This window comes from Eucyclogobius newberryi, unplaced genomic scaffold, assembly GCF_026437365.1.
Source record: "Eucyclogobius newberryi isolate DKJ021-1_F unplaced genomic scaffold, fEucNew1.0.hap1 SCAF_11, whole genome shotgun sequence".
Classification (NCBI taxonomy): domain Eukaryota; kingdom Metazoa; phylum Chordata; class Actinopteri; order Gobiiformes; family Gobiidae; genus Eucyclogobius; species Eucyclogobius newberryi.
In genome coordinates this window covers 11,818,918-11,827,552 of record NW_027315735.1, presented here as the reverse complement: position 1 = coordinate 11,827,552, position 8,635 = coordinate 11,818,918, and the positions used below count along the sequence as shown (strand labels likewise).

General features: G+C 42.7%; 2 non-coding genes across 2 annotated transcripts; one reads left to right on the top strand and one right to left on the bottom strand.

The window, feature by feature from the left end:
• Positions 1 to 704: 704 nt before the first annotated feature.
• On the bottom strand, positions 705 to 786 carry trnal-uag (transfer RNA leucine (anticodon UAG)). The gene has a single exon. It is a non-coding gene; the product is annotated as a tRNA-Leu (tRNA).
• A 160-nt stretch (positions 787 to 946) lies between these two features.
• On the top strand, positions 947 to 1,018 carry trnag-ucc (transfer RNA glycine (anticodon UCC)). The gene has a single exon. It is a non-coding gene; the product is annotated as a tRNA-Gly (tRNA).
• The last annotated feature ends 7,617 nt before the right edge of the window (positions 1,019 to 8,635 follow it).

Below are 8,635 nucleotides of genomic sequence, written 5' to 3'. Positions count from 1 at the left end.
TTTCTGGCAATTGTCAGTGAACAAAATTCCCAAACTACAAGCGTACTTGGGTGGTAAGGTGCAGCATAGCATTTTAGCCTAAGTCCAAGATGTTTATAACACATGAGATTATTCAGCAACGCCTTGACAGGGATGACTAATGAGGCCAAAGAGTTCTTTTGGGGTCTCCCCACGTAGATTTAAATCCTGAGAGTAATGGCTTCTTCTGCTCAAGTGTGTGATGGGATTTTGTTTACTTTGCCAGTGCCCCATTTTTAAGCCTATGGCTTTTGATTTCTTTCGATCGATCGATCTTTGCAAAGTAAATAAGTATTCAACTGCGGACTCTTGATTGACATTGCCATCCCTCTGAACTTCAGAAGCATGCGCTTTGGCCTCAAAACTCCTCCTACTTTTGGCGGCAGGAAAAAAAGGCTAAAACCCATACACACGCACAAGAAAAGGTTCCCGTAAGCAGCTAATGAGTTGTTGGACTAGAAATCCATTGGGAATTTCCCGTGCAGGTTCGAATCCTGCCAACAACGTGGTTCATGTTGTTCCCGTACGGGCCCCTGCTGGCAGGCCATTTGGCGGAAGTAAAGAATCCCTGGTTGGCTTTTGACCAGGGCCAGATTTAGAATATGTATTTTATGAAAGCTAAACTCAAACGGAAGCGCTGCCGACAGACATCAAACAGCCCTGCTCTTGACGTTCGGCATGCGAACTGGCAGCGGTGGGATTTAAACCCACGCCTCCGAAGAGACTGGAACCTAAATCCAGCGCCTTAGACCACTCGGCCACGCTACCTGTTGCTCAGTTGGACAAGAAATGCGACCAGCGAAACCGTGCAAAAAAAGGCGTTTCTATGATAGTAATTATCTTCAAACCATGTTCCGTGTGCATGGAACTTTAGATATCAATTACAGGCGCCGATTTGCGACACGGCACTGCAAAAGCATGTGTCCTTGCGATGGTGGTATAGTGGTAAGCATAGCTGCCTTCCAAGCAGTTGACCCGGGTTCGATTCCCGGCCATCGCATGCTGTACTTTTGAGTTATACATGTGTATATGCAGTTTCATTCACAACTAAAGCTCTCAGAGGGCAATGGCCAAACTGTCAAACAGTTGAGTATTAGAGCATTTGAACTAATCCTCTTGGCAGATCGCATGATTGCGGAGTGACAGGTATGAAACAGCCCCATAACATGAATGAGTGAATGCTGTTCACCCACTATAACAAGAATCAACAAAGTACATGACGCTGACGTGAAGTTGAACACGCAACTTTCTGATCTGGAGTCAGACGCGCTACCGTTGCGCCACAGAGGCAGCCCGAGTGGTCCGGTCCGATGGCGCTGTGTTACGTTATAGAAGAAACGCTCAAATAAGCTCTATTTTCAGAATCAAAAAGGTTTTCTGGCAATTGTCAGTGAACAAAATTCCCAAACTACAAGCGTACTTGGGTGGTAAGGTGCAGCATAGCATTTTAGCCTAAGTCCAAGATGTTTATAACACATGAGATTATTCAGCAACGCCTTGACAGGGATGACTAATGAGGCCAAAGAGTTCTTTTGGGGTCTCCCCACGTAGATTTAAATCCTGAGAGTAATGGCTTCTTCTGCTCAAATGTGTGATGGGATTTTGTTTACTTTGCCAGTGCCCCATTTTTAAGCCTATGGCTTTTGATTTCTTTCGATCGATCGATCGATCTTTGCAAAGTAAATAAGTATTCAACTGCGGACTCTTGGTTGACATTGCCATCCCTCTGAACTTTAGAAGCATGCGCTTTGGCCTCAAAACTCCTCCTACTTTTGGCGGCAGGAAAAAAAGGCTACAACCCATACACACGCACAAGAAAAGGTTCCGATGGCGCTGTGTTACGTTATAGAAGAAACGCTCAAATAAGCTCTATTTTCAGAATCAAAAAGGTTTTCTGGCAATTGTCAGTGAACAAAATTCCCAAACTACAAGCGTACTTGGGTGGTAAGGTGCAGCATAGCATTTTAGCCTAAGTCCAAGATGTTTATAACACATGAGATTATTCAGCAACGCCTTGACAGGGATGACTAATGAGGCCAAAGAGTTCTTTTGGGGTCTCCCCACGTAGATTTAAATCCTGAGAGTAATGGCTTCTTCTGCTCAAGTGTGTGATGGGATTTTGTTTACTTTGCCAGTGCCCCATTTTTAAGCCTATGGCTTTTGATTTCTTTCGATCGATCGATCGATCTTTGCAAAGTAAATAAGTATTCAACTGCGGACTCTTGGTTGACATTGCCATCCCTCTGAACTTTAGAAGCATGCGCTTTGGCCTCAAAACTCCTCCTACTTTTGGCGGCAGGAAAAAAAGGCTACAACCCATACACACGCACAAGAAAAGGTTCCGATGGCGCTGTGTTACGTTATAGAAGAAACGCTCAAATAAGCTCTATTTTCAGAATCAAAAAGGTTTTCTGGCAATTGTCAGTGAACAAAATTCCCAAACTACAAGCGTACTTGGGTGGTAAGGTGCAGCATAGCATTTTAGCCTAAGTCCAAGATGTTTATAACACATGAGATTATTCAGCAACGCCTTGACAGGGATGACTAATGAGGCCAAAGAGTTCTTTTGGGGTCTCCCCACGTAGATTTAAATCCTGAGAGTAATGGCTTCTTCTGCTCAAGTGTGTGATGGGATTTTGTTTACTTTGCCAGTGCCCCATTTTTAAGCCTATGGCTTTTGATTTCTTTTGATCGATCGATCGATCTTTGCAAAGTAAATAAGTATTCAACTGCGGACTCTTGGTTGACATTGCCATCCCTCTGAACTTTAGAAGCATGCGCTTTGGCCTCAAAACTCCTCCTACTTTTGGCGGCAGGAAAAAAAGGCTACAACCCATACACACGCACAAGAAAAGGTTCCGATGGCGCTGTGTTACGTTATAGAAGAAACCTTCAAATAAGCTCTATTTTCAGAATCAAAAAGGTTTTCTGGCAATTGTCAGTGAACAAAATTCCCAAACTACAAGCGTACTTGGGTGGTAAGGTGCAGCATAGCATTTTAGCCTAAGTCCAAGATGTTTATAACACATGAGATTATTCAGCAACGCCTTGACAGGGATGACTAATGAGGCCAAAGAGTTCTTTTGGGGTCTCCCCACGTAGATTTAAATCCTGAGAGTAATGGCTTCTTCTGCTCAAGTGTGTGATGGGATTTTGTTTACTTTGCCAGTGCCCCATTTTTAAGCCTATGGCTTTTGATTTCTTTCGATCGATCGATCGATCTTTGCAAAGTAAATAAGTATTCAACTGCGGACTCTTGGTTGACATTGCCATCCCTCTGAACTTTAGAAGCATGCGCTTTGGCCTCAAAACTCCTCCTACTTTTGGCGGCAGGAAAAAAAGGCTACAACCCATACACACGCACAAGAAAAGGTTCCGATGGCGCTGTGTTACGTTATAGAAGAAACGCTCAAATAAGCTCTATTTTCAGAATCAAAAAGGTTTTCTGGCAATTGTCAGTGAACAAAATTCCCAAACTACAAGCGTACTTGGGTGGTAAGGTGCAGCATAGCATTTTAGCCTAAGTCCAAGATGTTTATAACACATGAGATTATTCAGCAACGCCTTGACTGGGATGACTAATGAGGCCAAAGAGTTCTTTTGGGGTCTCCCCACGTAGATTTAAATCCTGAGAGTAATGGCTTCTTCTGCTCAAGTGTGTGATGGGATTTTGTTTACTTTGCCAGTGCCCCATTTTTAAGCCTATGGCTTTTGATTTCTTTCGATCGATCGATCGATCTTTGCAAAGTAAATAAGTATTCAACTGCGGACTCTTGGTTGACATTGCCATCCCTCTGAACTTTAGAAGCATGCGCTTTGGCCTCAAAACTCCTCCTACTTTTGGCGGCAGGAAAAAAAGGCTACAACCCATACACACGCACAAGAAAAGGTTCCGATGGCGCTGTGTTACGTTATAGAAGAAACGCTCAAATAAGCTCTATTTTCAGAATCAAAAAGGTTTTCTGGCAATTGTCAGTGAACAAAATTCCCAAACTACAAGCGTACTTGGGTGGTAAGGTGCAGCATAGCATTTTAGCCTAAGTCCAAGATGTTTATAACACATGAGATTATTCAGCAACGCCTTGACAGGGATGACTAATGAGGCCAAAGAGTTCTTTTGGGGTCTCCCCACGTAGATTTAAATCCTGAGAGTAATGGCTTCTTCTGCTCAAGTGTGTGATGGGATTTTGTTTACTTTGCCAGTGCCCCATTTTTAAGCCTATGGCTTTTGATTTCTTTTGATCGATCGATCGATCTTTGCAAAGTAAATAAGTATTCAACTGCGGACTCTTGGTTGACATTGCCATCCCTCTGAACTTTAGAAGCATGCGCTTTGGCCTCAAAACTCCTCCTACTTTTGGCGGCAGGAAAAAAAGGCTACAACCCATACACACGCACAAGAAAAGGTTCCGATGGCGCTGTGTTACGTTATAGAAGAAACCTTCAAATAAGCTCTATTTTCAGAATCAAAAAGGTTTTCTGGCAATTGTCAGTGAACAAAATTCCCAAACTACAAGCGTACTTGGGTGGTAAGGTGCAGCATAGCATTTTAGCCTAAGTCCAAGATGTTTATAACACATGAGATTATTCAGCAACGCCTTGACAGGGATGACTAATGAGGCCAAAGAGTTCTTTTGGGGTCTCCCCACGTAGATTTAAATCCTGAGAGTAATGGCTTCTTCTGCTCAAGTGTGTGATGGGATTTTGTTTACTTTGCCAGTGCCCCATTTTTAAGCCTATGGCTTTTGATTTCTTTCGATCGATCGATCGATCTTTGCAAAGTAAATAAGTATTCAACTGCGGACTCTTGGTTGACATTGCCATCCCTCTGAACTTTAGAAGCATGCGCTTTGGCCTCAAAACTCCTCCTACTTTTGGCGGCAGGAAAAAAAGGCTACAACCCATACACACGCACAAGAAAAGGTTCCGATGGCGCTGTGTTACGTTATAGAAGAAACGCTCAAATAAGCTCTATTTTCAGAATCAAAAAGGTTTTCTGGCAATTGTCAGTGAACAAAATTCCCAAACTACAAGCGTACTTGGGTGGTAAGGTGCAGCATAGCATTTTAGCCTAAGTCCAAGATGTTTATAACACATGAGATTATTCAGCAACGCCTTGACAGGGATGACTAATGAGGCCAAAGAGTTCTTTTGGGGTCTCCCCACGTAGATTTAAATCCTGAGAGTAATGGCTTCTTCTGCTCAAGTGTGTGATGGGATTTTGTTTACTTTGCCAGTGCCCCATTTTTAAGCCTATGGCTTTTGATTTCTTTCGATCGATCGATCGATCTTTGCAAAGTAAATAAGTATTCAACTGCGGACTCTTGGTTGACATTGCCATCCCTCTGAACTTTAGAAGCATGCGCTTTGGCCTCAAAACTCCTCCTACTTTTGGCGGCAGGAAAAAAAGGCTACAACCCATACACACGCACAAGAAAAGGTTCCGATGGCGCTGTGTTACGTTATAGAAGAAACGCTCAAATAAGCTCTATTTTCAGAATCAAAAAGGTTTTCTGGCAATTGTCAGTGAACAAAATTCCCAAACTACAAGCGTACTTGGGTGGTAAGGTGCAGCATAGCATTTTAGCCTAAGTCCAAGATGTTTATAACACATGAGATTATTCAGCAACGCCTTGACAGGGATGACTAATGAGGCCAAAGAGTTCTTTTGGGGTCTCCCCACGTAGATTTAAATCCTGAGAGTAATGGCTTCTTCTGCTCAAGTGTGTGATGGGATTTTGTTTACTTTGCCAGTGCCCCATTTTTAAGCCTATGGCTTTTGATTTCTTTCGATCGATCGATCGATCTTTGCAAAGTAAATAAGTATTCAACTGCGGACTCTTGGTTGACATTGCCATCCCTCTGAACTTTAGAAGCATGCGCTTTGGCCTCAAAACTCCTCCTACTTTTGGCGGCAGGAAAAAAAGGCTACAACCCATACACACGCACAAGAAAAGGTTCCGATGGCGCTGTGTTACGTTATAGAAGAAACGCTCAAATAAGCTCTATTTTCAGAATCAAAAAGGTTTTCTGGCAATTGTCAGTGAACAAAATTCCCAAACTACAAGCGTACTTGGGTGGTAAGGTGCAGCATAGCATTTTAGCCTAAGTCCAAGATGTTTATAACACATGAGATTATTCAGCAACGCCTTGACAGGGATGACTAATGAGGCCAAAGAGTTCTTTTGGGGTCTCCCCACGTAGATTTAAATCCTGAGAGTAATGGCTTCTTCTGCTCAAGTGTGTGATGGGATTTTGTTTACTTTGCCAGTGCCCCATTTTTAAGCCTATGGCTTTTGATTTCTTTTGATCGATCGATCGATCTTTGCAAAGTAAATAAGTATTCAACTGCGGACTCTTGGTTGACATTGCCATCCCTCTGAACTTTAGAAGCATGCGCTTTGGCCTCAAAACTCCTCCTACTTTTGGCGGCAGGAAAAAAAGGCTACAACCCATACACACGCACAAGAAAAGGTTCCGATGGCGCTGTGTTACGTTATAGAAGAAACCTTCAAATAAGCTCTATTTTCAGAATCAAAAAGGTTTTCTGGCAATTGTCAGTGAACAAAATTCCCAAACTACAAGCGTACTTGGGTGGTAAGGTGCAGCATAGCATTTTAGCCTAAGTCCAAGATGTTTATAACACATGAGATTATTCAGCAACGCCTTGACAGGGATGACTAATGAGGCCAAAGAGTTCTTTTGGGGTCTCCCCACGTAGATTTAAATCCTGAGAGTAATGGCTTCTTCTGCTCAAGTGTGTGATGGGATTTTGTTTACTTTGCCAGTGCCCCATTTTTAAGCCTATGGCTTTTGATTTCTTTCGATCGATCGATCGATCTTTGCAAAGTAAATAAGTATTCAACTGCGGACTCTTGGTTGACATTGCCATCCCTCTGAACTTTAGAAGCATGCGCTTTGGCCTCAAAACTCCTCCTACTTTTGGCGGCAGGAAAAAAAGGCTACAACCCATACACACGCACAAGAAAAGGTTCCGATGGCGCTGTGTTACGTTATAGAAGAAACGCTCAAATAAGCTCTATTTTCAGAATCAAAAAGGTTTTCTGGCAATTGTCAGTGAACAAAATTCCCAAACTACAAGCGTACTTGGGTGGTAAGGTGCAGCATAGCATTTTAGCCTAAGTCCAAGATGTTTATAACACATGAGATTATTCAGCAACGCCTTGACTGGGATGACTAATGAGGCCAAAGAGTTCTTTTGGGGTCTCCCCACGTAGATTTAAATCCTGAGAGTAATGGCTTCTTCTGCTCAAGTGTGTGATGGGATTTTGTTTACTTTGCCAGTGCCCCATTTTTAAGCCTATGGCTTTTGATTTCTTTCGATCGATCGATCGATCGATCTTTGCAAAGTAAATAAGTATTCAACTGCGGACTCTTGGTTGACATTGCCATCCCTCTGAACTTTAGAAGCATGCGCTTTGGCCTCAAAACTCCTCCTACTTTTGGCGGCAGGAAAAAAAGGCTACAACCCATACACACGCACAAGAAAAGGTTCCGATGGCGCTGTGTTACGTTATAGAAGAAACGCTCAAATAAGCTCTATTTTCAGAATCAAAAAGGTTTTCTGGCAATTGTCAGTGAACAAAATTCCCAAACTACAAGCGTACTTGGGTGGTAAGGTGCAGCATAGCATTTTAGCCTAAGTCCAAGATGTTTATAACACATGAGATTATTCAGCAACGCCTTGACAGGGATGACTAATGAGGCCAAAGAGTTCTTTTGGGGTCTCCCCACGTAGATTTAAATCCTGAGAGTAATGGCTTCTTCTGCTCAAGTGTGTGATGGGATTTTGTTTACTTTGCCAGTGCCCCATTTTTAAGCCTATGGCTTTTGATTTCTTTCGATCGATCGATCGATCTTTGCAAAGTAAATAAGTATTCAACTGCGGACTCTTGGTTGACATTGCCATCCCTCTGAACTTTAGAAGCATGCGCTTTGGCCTCAAAACTCCTCCTACTTTTGGCGGCAGGAAAAAAAGGCTACAACCCATACACACGCACAAGAAAAGGTTCCGATGGCGCTGTGTTACGTTATAGAAGAAACGCTCAAATAAGCTCTATTTTCAGAATCAAAAAGGTTTTCTGGCAATTGTCAGTGAACAAAATTCCCAAACTACAAGCGTACTTTGGTGGTAAGGTGCAGCATAGCATTTTAGCCTAAGTCCAAGATGTTTATAACACATGAGATTATTCAGCAACGCCTTGACAGGGATGACTAATGAGGCCAAAGAGTTCTTTTGGGGTCTCCCCACGTAGATTTAAATCCTGAGAGTAATGGCTTCTTCTGCTCAAGTGTGTGATGGGATTTTGTTTACTTTGCCAGTGCCCCATTTTTAAGCCTATGGCTTTTGATTTCTTTCGATCGATCGATCGATCGATCTTTGCAAAGTAAATAAGTATTCAACTGCGGACTCTTGGTTGACATTGCCATCCCTCTGAACTTTAGAAGCATGCGCTTTGGCCTCAAAACTCCTCCTACTTTTGGCGGCAGGAAAAAAAGGCTACAACCCATACACACGCACAAGAAAAGGTTCCGATGGCGCTGTGTTACGTTATAGAAGAAACGCTCAAATAAGCTCTATTTTCAGAATCAAAAA